Raw genomic sequence first — 11,458 nt, forward strand, 5'->3', positions numbered from 1 at the left:
AGAAGTATTTCAAGCTGCAGCTTCAGCTTACGGCCATACCAGCCTGGATGCGCCCGATCTCGTCTGATCTCGGAAGCTAAGCAGGGTCGGGCCTGGTTAGTACTTGGATGGGAGACCGCCTGGGAATACCAGGTGCTGTAAGCTTTTTCAACCAGCAGAGAGCGCTCTCGCTTAATCTACCCACACATATTTCAACGTGGTAAGAGCGACAGCTCACGTCCTAAAGTGTTTTGCACATGGTTAAGGCACTTTAACTCCAACAAATAAAACCAACAAATCAATGACTTATATTCTATGACTTATCTTCAACTCCATATCAGAGGTATTTCAAGCTGCAGCTTCTGCTTACGGCCATACCAGCCTGGATGCGCCCGATCTCGTCTGATCTCGGAAGCTAAGCAGGGTCGGGCCTGGTTAGTACTTGGATGGGAGACCGCCTGGGAATACCAGGTGCTGTAAGCTTTTTCAACCAGCAGAGAACGGTCTCGCTTAATCTAGCCACACATATTTCAACGTGGTAACAGCGACAGCTCACGTCCTAAAGTGTTTTGCACATGGTTAAGGCACTTTAACTCCAACAAATAAAACCAACAAATCAATGACTTATATTCTATGACTTATCTTCAACTCCATATAAGAGGTATTTCAAGCTGCAGCTTCTGCTTACGGCCATACCAGCCTGGATGCGCCCGATCTCGTCTGATCTCGGAAGCTAAGCAGGGTCGGACCTCGTTAGTACTTGGATGGGAGACCGCCTGGGAATACCAGGTGCTGTAAGCATTTTCAACCAGCAGAGAACGCTCTCGCTTAATCTACCCACACATATTTCAACGTGGTAACAGCGACAGCTCACGTCCTAAAGTGTTTTGCACATGGTTAAGGCACTTTAACTCCAACAAATAAAACCAACAAATCAATGACTTATATTCTATGACTTATCTTCAACTCCATATAAGAGGTATTTGAAGCTGCAGCTTCTACTTACGGCCATACCAGCCTGGATGCGCCCGATCTCGTCTGATCTCGGAAGCTAAGCAGGGTCGGGCCTGGTTAGTACTTGGATGGGAGACCGCCTGGGAATACCAGGTGCTGTAAGCTTTTTCAACCAGCAGAGAGCGCTCTCGCTTAATCTACCCACACATATTTCAACGTGGTAACAGCGACAGCTCACGTCCTAAAGTGTTTTGCACATGGTTAAGGCACTTTAACTCCAACAAATAAGTGCTTCTAAATTATTATCACCAACAAATCAATGACTTATATTATATGACTTATCTTCAACTCCATATAAGAGGTATTTCAAGCTGCAGCTTCAGCTTACGGCCATACCAGCCTGGATGCGTGCGATCTCGTCTGATCTCGGAAGCTAAGCAGGGTTGGGCCTGGTTCGTACTTGGATGGGAGACCGCCTGGGAATACCAGGTGCTGTAAGCTTTTTCAACCAGCAGAGAGCGCTCTCGCTTAATCTACCCACACATATTTCAACGTGGTAACAGCGACAGCTCACGTCCTAAAGTGTTTTGCACATGGTTAAGGCACTTTAACTCCAACAAATAAAACCAACAAATCAATGACTTATATTCTATGACTTATCTTCAACTCCATATAAGAGGTATTTCAAGCTGCAGCTTCTGCTTACGGCCATACCAGCCTGGCCACGCCCTCTGACTTCCTGTTTGTGCAGGAAGAGTGACGTGGCAGTTTGGTTCATGGTGGAGAAAGGAGAGACAAAGTTCAGATTGGAAAACAAACGAAAAAGGCTCAGAGAAGTGGAGAACAACAACACCTCCCCCGGCAGCAGTTGCTGCAGGGGGGCTACTCCAAGGGAGTATAAAAAAACTAAAACGGATTACTCGTTTATGAAGGTGGATAACGGACTGGACATGAGCTCAGCTATGACGGACAAAATGGAGTCGGAGGGGATCCCAAGGCAAAAGATGGCCCGCGCAATGGTCGGAGCCGGAGAGAAAGAGAAGAGAGCGGGAGAGGGGCCTGAGGCAGAGAAAGTGGAGAAGAGGAGGACGGGAGGACAACACAGCGGAGCGGTGTGGAAGGGGGCAGAGGAGGAGACGGCAGCGAGGGTGGCGGAGCCGAGAGCTGCAAAAGAATGTTGGGATCAAGCGGAAGACCAGAAAAAACTTGTAGTAAATGTGGAGATAGAGGGAGATGATGCCATCTCCCTCATGGAACTCTTGAAAGCTGTGAGTGTTACATGCGGTCGTGTCGTTGGCTGCCGAGTAAAGGCGGACAGAAAGTGGGAACTAACAATGGGCAACCAGCACGGGAAAAACAGACTGTTAGATGGTTTTAAGATAAGAGATTCGCGAGTGATCGCCTCTGAAATAATGAAGGACACGAGAGTGGTCTCATTTTTAAGTCTTCCTATTTATATCACTGATGAGCAGATTTTCACAAAGCTGGCACATTGGGGAGTAGAGCCGGTCTCACCAATCAAGAAGAGAAAATGGCCTGGCACGGACATATTCGACGGCACCAGGTTCCTGAAAGTCAGGTTCCCAGAGTCGGTGGCGGCTCTGCCGTATAGCACGAAATTTGACACGCTCGAGGGTCCGGAGTATTTCAGGATCATCCATAACAACCAAATGAGGGTGTGCAGACTGTGCCTACAGCAGGGGCACATTCTGCGGGAATGTCCTGAGTTCCTGTGTTTCAAATGTAACAAACAAGGACACTATGCAAGAGAATGTGCACGCATGACGGAACGAACCGGCGGAGAGCAGGAGGAGAAGGAGGAGAAGGAGGAGACGGAGGAGTTGGTGGAGGAGAGCGAGGCAGAAAAGAAGGAGGCGGCGGAGGAAGAGGAGGAGGAGGAAGACGGAGAAGGAGAGGTTGAGAGCCTGGTGGGGGACATGGAGGAGGAAGCGGTGGAGGAATCGATGGAGGAAGCAGGGAGTGACGAGGGAGGAGATGTCGCAGAGGATGCAAAGGAGGGGAGCAGTGGAGATGAGGAGGAACGAGGCGGACAAGATTGGGGTGAAGGACAAAGCAGCGGGGGGTCGCTTCCTTGTGCGCAGCAGAGAGTCACCAGGCGGGGTGGTGAGAATCCTGCTGAGACGGAGGACGTGGAGACCGGAAACGGAGCGAGGGGGATATCGAGGAAAAGATCAGGTACGAGAAAAGGGCGAGCACAGAAGAAACGTATGCACAATGAGGAAACTTCTAATATCCAGCGGTGATGGTCCGTTTCTCCTCCTTATCATGGTCTTAATGCCAATAACAGTGGCATCCATTAATGCAAACGGGCTGAGAGACAAGACGAAGTTCGAAAGCATGATAAGATTAAGTAAGGCGGATGTAACATGCTTACAAGAAACTCATTGGGATGCAGTAACGGAGCGAGACATGATAAAGCTGTGGGATGGGGAATGTTTCTCTAGCCATGGAACTAACATTGCAAGGGGAGTGGCGATTTTGTGTAAAAGGGACAGTGGAATTAAGGCCACGATGAGGGCTAAAGATGGAGAAGGAAGATGGATTAATATAGATTGTGTAGCTCAGGATGTGAATTATAATATTTTAAATGTCTATGCACCGAATACAGAAGGCGATCGCACAGCCTTCTTTAGGAAATTTTATAAAATAGCCGAAAAGTGTGATGTTATAATAGGAGATTTTAATGTGAAATTGTGTCATCTGGATATAAACGAAAGTTGTGTATGGAGACAAGATGCCTCAAGAAAGGTTCTAAATGACTTTATGATGGTTAACAACTGGTGCGACGTATGGAGAGTGAAAAATCCTGATAAGAGGCAATATTCAAGGGCGCAAGTGGTTCAAGGGGTTCTAAAACGAACCAGAATTGATTTGTGCTTAACGAAGACATCGCATATACGATTATTTAATAATGTGGATTATAAATGGATACACTTAAGCGATCACGCCATACTATCATTAGAAATGGGGGAACAGGAAGAGAAAAGGGGAGGGGGGACATGGCACTTAAATGCACATCTCTTGTACGATGTGAATTATAATAGAGCCATTAGGCAACTAATTTTGAGCGTAAGCTCACAACCGGGTTTTGAAAAGAATATAATACAAGGCTGGGAGGACTTGAAGACAAAAATAAAAGGGAAATCCATACAATATGCGAAAAGGTTTCGGGCGAGACAACAGAAGAAAGAAAGAATGCTAAGAGCAGAAATCGAAAAGGTTGAGAGACAGAAAGGCTCGGAGGGGAATAAGTTAATAAGATTGCATACCGAGTTAAAAGAGTTGGAGAGGTTGAAATGCGAAGGGGCTATATTAAGGAGCAAAGCGCAGTATGCGGTGGAAGGAGAAAAAAATACCGGCTTCTTCCTGAACTTGGAAAAAAGAAGGCAAAACAAATGCTACATAGCGGAAGTGATGAATGAAAAGGGAGAGACAACAGCTGACTTTGTAGAGATCTTAGAGACAGTCCAGAATTATTATACCCATCTTTTTGAAACAGAGGGGACAGATGATGGGATAACAGAGGAGATCCTGGCAAAATGTGAGATGAAGTTAGCTGAAGAAGACACACTCATGTGCGACCAGGAGATGAAGGAAGAGGATATTGATTTGGCAATAAAACAATTAGTACTAAATAAAAGTCCAGGTAGTGATGGACTAACAGCGAATTTTTATAAACAATTTAGTGATATATTGAAACCAATATTGTTAAATTTATACAGAACAATAGAATTAACACAATCCGTGCCGGCATCTATGGCAAGAGGGATCATAACGATCATATATAAGAAAGGGGATAAACGAAATCTAGCCAATTATAGGCCTATAACACTACTAAACACGGATTACAAAATATTGATGAAAGTACTAGCAAACAGAATAAAACAGGTCGTGCACACTATCGTAGAGCCCTCTCAGGCTTATAGTGTGCCGGGAAGGGAAGTTTCAGATATTTTGAATACTGTCAGAGACACAGTAGAATTTTTGAAAACTACCAGCAAAGAGGGCATTCTGGTCTCACTGGACTTCAACAAAGCCTTTGATAGAGTCGAACACAAATTTATGTTCAAAGTTTTGGAGAGGGTGGGATTTGGAGCGCGTTTTCTCGGGTGGATTAGGTTAATGTACGCCAACGCCACTGGCAGTGTGAAGTGTAACGGGGTGGTTACCGATCCTTTTCCGCTTCGAAGGTCGGTGAGACAGGGATGTCCACTGTCCTCAATTTTGTATACAATAATCGTGGAAACACTGGGTGTCCTTATTAAAAAAGATTCAGAAATAAAAGGTATAGAATTACCTGGAGGGGAGATGTGCACCATACAACAGTTTGCTGATGATACCACGCTACTGATTAAAGACATAAATAGTGTACATAGAATAATAAACTTGGTAGAACGATATGGTAGAGCCTCAGGAGCTAAAATAAATCCAGATAAATCAGAAATCATGTTCATCAATACGAAGGGACCGCCGCAAAATGAATTACCGGTACAATTACAAGCAGAACATATCAAAATATTGGGTACATACATTGGGGTAAACAGTGAAACGGCCAGGGACATGACATGGACTAGTATAATTAAAAGGATAGAAGCAATTTTGTGCTATTGGCGAATGAGGAACCTGAAACTCAATGGGAAGGTGGTGGTATTAAATAGCTTGGTAATGTCTAAAATATATTATGCACTCACGGTGATAGATCTACCCTTATGGGCACTAAACAAACTAAATGAGATTATGACAGTTTTCTTGTGGGGGACAACGGTGGGGAAAATCGCAAGAAAAACATTAATAGGGAAATATGAAGAGGGAGGGCTAAAATTACTAGACATAGAAAGTAAGAAAAATGCTTTCAGGATTAAATTGGTCAGAAAATATCTGTACGATGACACGGCTTACGGCTGGAAGGGTCTTATGCGGTTTTTTTTAAATCGAGTGCTCGGAATAGGAGATTTTGTCCTGCTTATGAAACCGAAGAGGCCGATGACAGCGGGAGTCCCATTATTTTATAGGGAGGTCCTCGAAGCACAAGCTGGCTTCCTGGAGCATATAGAATATGAGGCGAATTCTATAAGCCTAATAAGAGAACTGCCGATATTTTTAAATAAATATATAAAGAAAGAAAATAAAATGTTCTATAATAACAAAATGATAAGAGCTGGACTAGTACAGCTGAAAGATATAATGTATGAATTTGTGCCCGGTTTTTTGCCGACGCAGGCCGTGGTGGATAGTATAAGGGAAGTTGATTATAATTCAACATACACGGTCATAGATAATTATTATAAGACTATTCAGAGAAGTATCCCACAACAATGGAGAAGGCTGATAGAAACAGGTACAGCTAGAGATAGGACAAGCAAACTCCCAGAGCTGGGAATTAAGCGAGAGGGGGAAAACAAGAGCTTCAGTCTGATCTCCTGCAAGGAAATCTACGAGCGTTTTTTAGTGAACGTCACGAAATCACCGGCCTCCTTGTCGTATTGGAGCAAGGTCTTTCCACAGAAAGAGGGGTGGAAAATATGGGAGAAATGGAAAGTACAGGGTAACAGCATCGAGGCTGAGGACAATGATTTCAAAATAAGACACAATAAAATTTTTACTAATGTGGTTTTACATCAACTGGATAAAGCTGTAGACAGAGATTGTGATGTTTGTGGCTTATTGCCGGAAACGCTGATGCATATGTTTGATATTTGTCCTGAGTTATCTGGCTTTTTTGGGTTATTGAAGAAATGTCTAATAGAAAAATTGGGAATGGTGTGGGACGGAAGGGATTCATGGGAGTTTTTTCTTTTATTTGGAAACTGGCAATACAGTAAAATTAGAAACGAAATGCTGTGCAGATTTATGTTGAGCCATGCACGATGGGCAATAAGGGCACGAAGAAACAAGGCACATTACGAACGAAGGGTTATTGCAATATGGCCGATTTTACAAAACATAGTAAAGGAACAGATTCGATACAGGTTGATACATGGGGTAGACCATTTTGAACGACTGTATGTGAAGGATGCCACTCTCCTATCCCTTGATAAAGAAAAGAGGATTGTGTGGAATTGGTAGCTCTTTTTGGACTGTGTAGTTGGGAAATTGTGTGTTTAAAAAAAAAAAAAAAGAAAAAAAAAAAAAAAAAAAATTTGGCTACTTCATCTTTTGAAAATTGTGCACAGTGATCATATAGTTGGAATTATTTTTCACCCTGTGGGATGGCTCAACGAATGATGCTGGGTTTTGAAATGCCACGATGTGCAAATCAGGTTTGTTTTTGTAATTCGAGTGCTGATGTTGTTTTTCTTTTCTTTTGAAAAAAGGACCTGAGTGTAAATGTCACAGAGAGAGGAAAATGTGTTGGAAATGGATACTGTAAACAAAAATATATTTTTTTTGTAAATATATTTTCATAATAAAAGACAAAAAAAAAAAAAAAAAATGCGCCCGATCTCGTCTGATCTCGGAAGCTAAGCAGGGTCGGGCCTGGTTAGTACTTGGATGGGAGACCGCCTGGGAATACCAGGTGCTGTAAGCTTTTTCAACCAGTAGAGAGCGCTCTCGCTTAATCTACCCACACATATTTCAACGTGGTAACAGCGACAGCTCCCGTCTTAAAGTGTTTTGCACATGGTTAAGGCACTTTAACTCCAAAAAATATGCGCTTCTAAATTATTATCACCAACAAATCAAGACTTATATTATATGACTTATCTTCAACTCCATATAAGAGGTATTTCAAGCAGCAGCTTCAGCTTACGGCCATACCAGCCTGGATGCGCCCGATCTCGTCTGATCTCGGAAGCTAAGCGGGGTCGGGCCTGGTTAGTACTTGGATGGGAGACCGCCTGGGAATACCAGGTGCTGTAAGCTTTTTCAACCAGCAGAGAGCGCTCTCGCTTAATCTACCCACACATATTTCAACGTGGTAACAGCGACAGCTCACGTCCTAAAGTGTTTTGCACATGGTTAAGGCACTTTAACTCCAACAAATAAGCGCTTCTAAATTATTATCACCAACAAATCAATGACTTATATTATATGACTTATCTTCAACTCCATATAAGAGGTATTTCAATCTGCAGCTTCAGCTTACGGCCATACCAGCCTGGATGCGCCCGATCTCGTCTGATCTCGGAAGCTAAGCAGGGTCGGGCCTGGTTAGTACTTGGAAGGGAGACCGCCTGGGAATACCAGGTGCTGTAAGCTTTTTCAACCAGCAGAGAACGCTCTCGCTTAATCTACCCACACATATTTCAACGTGGTAACAGCGACAGCTCACGTCCTAAAGTGTTTTGCACATGGTTAAGGCACTTTAACTCCAACAAATAAGCGCTTCTAAATTATTATCACCAACAAATCAATGACTTATATTATATGACTTATCTTCAACTCCATATAAGAGGTATTTCAAGCTGCAGCTTCAGCTTACGGCCATACCAGCCTGGATGCGCCCGATCTCGTCTGATCTCGGAAGCTAAGCAGGGTCGGGCCTGGTTAGTACTTGGATGGGAGACCGCCTGGGAATATCAGGTGCTGTAAGCTTTTTCAACCAGCAGAGAGCGCTCTCGCTTAATCTACCCACAAATATTTAAACGTGGTAACAGCGACAGCTCACGTCCTAAAATGTTTTGCACATGGTTAAGGCACTTTAACTCCAACAAATAAAACCAACAAATCAATGACTTATATTCTATGACTTATCTTCAACTCCATATAAGAGGTATTTCAAGCAGCAGATTCTGCTTACGGCCATACCAGCCTGGATGCGCCCGATCTCGTCTGATCTCGGAAGCTAAGCAGGGTAGGGCCTGGTTAGTACTTGGATGGGAGACCGCCTGGGAATACCAGGTGCTGTTAGCTTTTTCAACCAGCAGAGAACGCTCTCGCTTAATCTACCCACACATATTTCAACGTGGTAACAGCGACAGCTCACGTCCTAAAGTGTTTTGCACATGGTTAAGGCACTTTAACTCCAACAAATAAAACCAACAAATCAATTACTTATATTCTATGACTTATCTTCAACTCCATATCAGAGGTATTTCAAGCTGCAGCTTCTGCTTAAGGCCATACCAGCCTGGATGCGCCCGATCTCGTCTGATCTCGGAAGCTAAGCAGGGTCGGGCCTGGTTAGTACTTGGATGGGAGACCGCCTGGGAATACCAGGTGCTGTAAGCTTTTTCAACCAGCAGAGAACGGTCTCGCTTAATCTAGCCACACATATTTCAACGTGGTAACAGCGACAGCTCACGTCCTAAAGTGTTTTGCACATGGTTAAGGCACTTTAACTCCAACAAATAAAACCAACAAATCAATGACTTATATTCTATGACTTATCTTCAACTCCATATAAGAGGTATTTCAAGCTGCAGCTTCTGCTTACGGCCATACCAGCCTGGATGCGCCCGATCTCGTCTGATCTCGGAAGCTAAGCAGGGTCGGGCCTTGTTAGTACTTGGATGGGAAACCGCCTGGGAATACCAGGTGCTGTAAGCTTTTTCAACCAGCAGAGAGCGCTCACGCTTAATCTACCCACACATATTTCAACGTGGTAACAGCGACAGCTCACGTCCTAAAGTGTTTGGCACATGGTTAAGGCACTTTAACTCCAACAAATAAAACCAACAAATCAATGACTTATATTCTATGACTTATCTTCAACTCCATATAAGAGGTATTTCAAGCAGCAGCTTCTGCTTACGGCCATACCAGCCTGGATGCGCCCGATCTCGTCTGATCTCGGAAGCTAAGCAGGGTCGGGCCTGGTTAGTACTTGGATGGGAGACCGCCTGGGAATACCAGGTGCTGTAAGCTTTTTCAACCAGCAGAGAACGCTCTCGCTTAATCTACCCACACATATTTCAACGTGGTAACAGCGACAGCTCACGTCCTAAAGTGTTTTGCACATGGTTAAGGCACTTTAACTCCAACAAATAAAAAAAACAAATCTATGACTTATATTCTATGACTTATCTTCAACTCCATACAGGAGGTATTTCAAGCTGCAGCTTCAGCTTACGGCCATACCAGCCTGGATGCGTCCAATCTCATCTGATCTCGGAAGCTAAGCAGGGTCGGGCCTGGTTAGTACTTGGATGGGAGACCGCCTTGGAATACAGGGTGCTGTAAGCTTTTTCAACCAGCAGAGAGCGCTCTCGCTTAATCTACCCACACATATTTCAACGTGGTAACAGCGACAGCTCACGTCCTAAAGTCTTTTGCACATGGTTAAGGCACTTTAACTACAAAAAAAAAAAACAACAAATCTATGACTTATATTCTATGACTTATCTTCAACTCCATACAAGAGGTATTTCAAGCTGCAGCTTCTGCTTACTGCCATACCAGCCTGGATGCGCCCGATCTCATCTGATCTCGGAAGCTAAGCAGGGTGGGGCCTGGTTAGTACTTGGATGGGAGACCGCCTGGGAATACCAGGTGCTGTAAGCTTTTTCAACCTGCAGAGAACGCTCTCGCTTAATCTAACCACATATATTTCAACGTGGTAACAGCGAAAGCTCACGTCCTAAAGTGTTTTGCACATGGTTAAGGCACTTTAACTCCAACAAATAAGCGCTTCTAAATTATTATCACCAACAAATCAATGACTTATATTATATGACTTATCTTCAACTCCATATAAGAGGTATTTCAAGCTGCAGCTTCTGCTAACGGCCATACCAGCCTGCATGCGCCTGATCTCGTCTGATCTCGGAAGCTAAGCAGGGTCGGGCCTGGTTAGTACTTGGATGGGAGACAGCCTGGGAATACCAGGTGCTGTAAGCTTTTTCAACCTGCAGAGAGCGCTCTCGCTTAATCTACCCACACATATTTCAACGTGGTAACAGCGACAGCTCACGTCCTAAAGTGTTTTGCACATGGTTAAGGCACTTTAACTCCAACAAATAAAAAAAACAAATCTGTGACTTATATTCTATGACTTATCTTCAACTCCATACAAGAGGTATTTCAAGCTGCAGCTTCAGCTTACGGCCATACCAGCCTGGATGCGTCCAATCTCATCTGATCTCGGAAGCTAAGCAGGGTCGGGCCTGGTTAGTACTTGGATGGGAGACCGCCTGGGAAGACAGGGTGCTGTAAGCTTTTTCAACCAGCAGAGAGCGCTCTCGCTTAATCTACCCACACATATTTCAACGTGGTAACAGCGACAGCTCACGTCCTAAAGTCTTTTGCACATGGTTAAGGCACTTTAACTACAATAAAAAAAACAACAAATCTATGACTTATATTCTATGACTTATCTTCAACTCCATACAAGAGGTATTTCAAGCTGCAGCTTCTGCTTACTGCCATACCAGCCTGGATGCGCCCGATCTCGTCTGATCTCGGAAGCTAAGCAGGGTGGGGCCTGGTTAGTACTTGGATGGGAGACCGCCTGGGAATACCAGGTGCTGTAAGCTTTTTCAACCTGCAGAGAACGCTCTCGCTTAATCTAACCACATATATTTCAACGTGGTAACAGCGAAAGCTCACGTCCTAAAGTGTTTTG

At 44.1% G+C, this 11,458-nt stretch overlaps 16 non-coding genes and 1 pseudogene across 16 annotated transcripts; all 17 read left to right on the forward strand.

Annotated features, from left to right (window-relative positions):
• Positions 1–25: 25 nt before the first annotated feature.
• LOC133428228 (5S ribosomal RNA) lies at positions 26–144 on the forward strand. The gene has a single exon (XR_009773296.1). It is a non-coding gene; the product is annotated as a 5S ribosomal RNA (ribosomal RNA).
• Positions 145–343: 199 nt separating this feature from the next.
• LOC133428239 (5S ribosomal RNA) lies at positions 344–462 on the forward strand. Its single transcript, XR_009773307.1, has one exon. It is a non-coding gene; the product is annotated as a 5S ribosomal RNA (ribosomal RNA).
• Positions 463–661: 199 nt separating this feature from the next.
• On the forward strand, positions 662–780 carry LOC133428249 (5S ribosomal RNA). Its single transcript, XR_009773317.1, has one exon. It is a non-coding gene; the product is annotated as a 5S ribosomal RNA (ribosomal RNA).
• A 199-nt stretch (positions 781–979) lies between these two features.
• LOC133428107 (5S ribosomal RNA) lies at positions 980–1,098 on the forward strand. Its single transcript, XR_009773181.1, has one exon. It is a non-coding gene; the product is annotated as a 5S ribosomal RNA (ribosomal RNA).
• Positions 1,099–1,315: 217 nt separating this feature from the next.
• Positions 1,316–1,434, forward strand: LOC133428244 (5S ribosomal RNA). Its single transcript, XR_009773312.1, has one exon. It is a non-coding gene; the product is annotated as a 5S ribosomal RNA (ribosomal RNA).
• Positions 1,435–7,699: 6,265 nt separating this feature from the next.
• LOC133428079 (5S ribosomal RNA) lies at positions 7,700–7,818 on the forward strand. The gene has a single exon (XR_009773154.1). It is a non-coding gene; the product is annotated as a 5S ribosomal RNA (ribosomal RNA).
• A 217-nt stretch (positions 7,819–8,035) lies between these two features.
• LOC133428115 (5S ribosomal RNA) lies at positions 8,036–8,154 on the forward strand. Its single transcript, XR_009773189.1, has one exon. It is a non-coding gene; the product is annotated as a 5S ribosomal RNA (ribosomal RNA).
• Positions 8,155–8,371: 217 nt separating this feature from the next.
• Positions 8,372–8,490, forward strand: LOC133428086 (5S ribosomal RNA). Its single transcript, XR_009773161.1, has one exon. It is a non-coding gene; the product is annotated as a 5S ribosomal RNA (ribosomal RNA).
• Positions 8,491–8,689: 199 nt separating this feature from the next.
• LOC133428098 (5S ribosomal RNA) lies at positions 8,690–8,808 on the forward strand. Its single transcript, XR_009773172.1, has one exon. It is a non-coding gene; the product is annotated as a 5S ribosomal RNA (ribosomal RNA).
• Positions 8,809–9,007: 199 nt separating this feature from the next.
• Positions 9,008–9,126, forward strand: LOC133428175 (5S ribosomal RNA). Its single transcript, XR_009773247.1, has one exon. It is a non-coding gene; the product is annotated as a 5S ribosomal RNA (ribosomal RNA).
• Positions 9,127–9,325: 199 nt separating this feature from the next.
• LOC133428218 (5S ribosomal RNA) lies at positions 9,326–9,444 on the forward strand. The gene has a single exon (XR_009773287.1). It is a non-coding gene; the product is annotated as a 5S ribosomal RNA (ribosomal RNA).
• Positions 9,445–9,643: 199 nt separating this feature from the next.
• LOC133428250 (5S ribosomal RNA) lies at positions 9,644–9,762 on the forward strand. Its single transcript, XR_009773318.1, has one exon. It is a non-coding gene; the product is annotated as a 5S ribosomal RNA (ribosomal RNA).
• Positions 9,763–9,961: 199 nt separating this feature from the next.
• LOC133428296 (5S ribosomal RNA) lies at positions 9,962–10,080 on the forward strand (annotated as a pseudogene).
• A 199-nt stretch (positions 10,081–10,279) lies between these two features.
• Positions 10,280–10,398, forward strand: LOC133428113 (5S ribosomal RNA). Its single transcript, XR_009773187.1, has one exon. It is a non-coding gene; the product is annotated as a 5S ribosomal RNA (ribosomal RNA).
• Positions 10,399–10,615: 217 nt separating this feature from the next.
• Positions 10,616–10,734, forward strand: LOC133428278 (5S ribosomal RNA). The gene has a single exon (XR_009773344.1). It is a non-coding gene; the product is annotated as a 5S ribosomal RNA (ribosomal RNA).
• A 199-nt stretch (positions 10,735–10,933) lies between these two features.
• Positions 10,934–11,052, forward strand: LOC133428289 (5S ribosomal RNA). Its single transcript, XR_009773355.1, has one exon. It is a non-coding gene; the product is annotated as a 5S ribosomal RNA (ribosomal RNA).
• A 198-nt stretch (positions 11,053–11,250) lies between these two features.
• Positions 11,251–11,369, forward strand: LOC133428138 (5S ribosomal RNA). Its single transcript, XR_009773211.1, has one exon. It is a non-coding gene; the product is annotated as a 5S ribosomal RNA (ribosomal RNA).
• Positions 11,370–11,458: the final 89 nt, after the last annotated feature.

Source organism: Cololabis saira, unplaced genomic scaffold, assembly GCF_033807715.1.
Source record: "Cololabis saira isolate AMF1-May2022 unplaced genomic scaffold, fColSai1.1 scf030, whole genome shotgun sequence".
Taxonomy (NCBI): domain Eukaryota; kingdom Metazoa; phylum Chordata; class Actinopteri; order Beloniformes; family Belonidae; genus Cololabis; species Cololabis saira.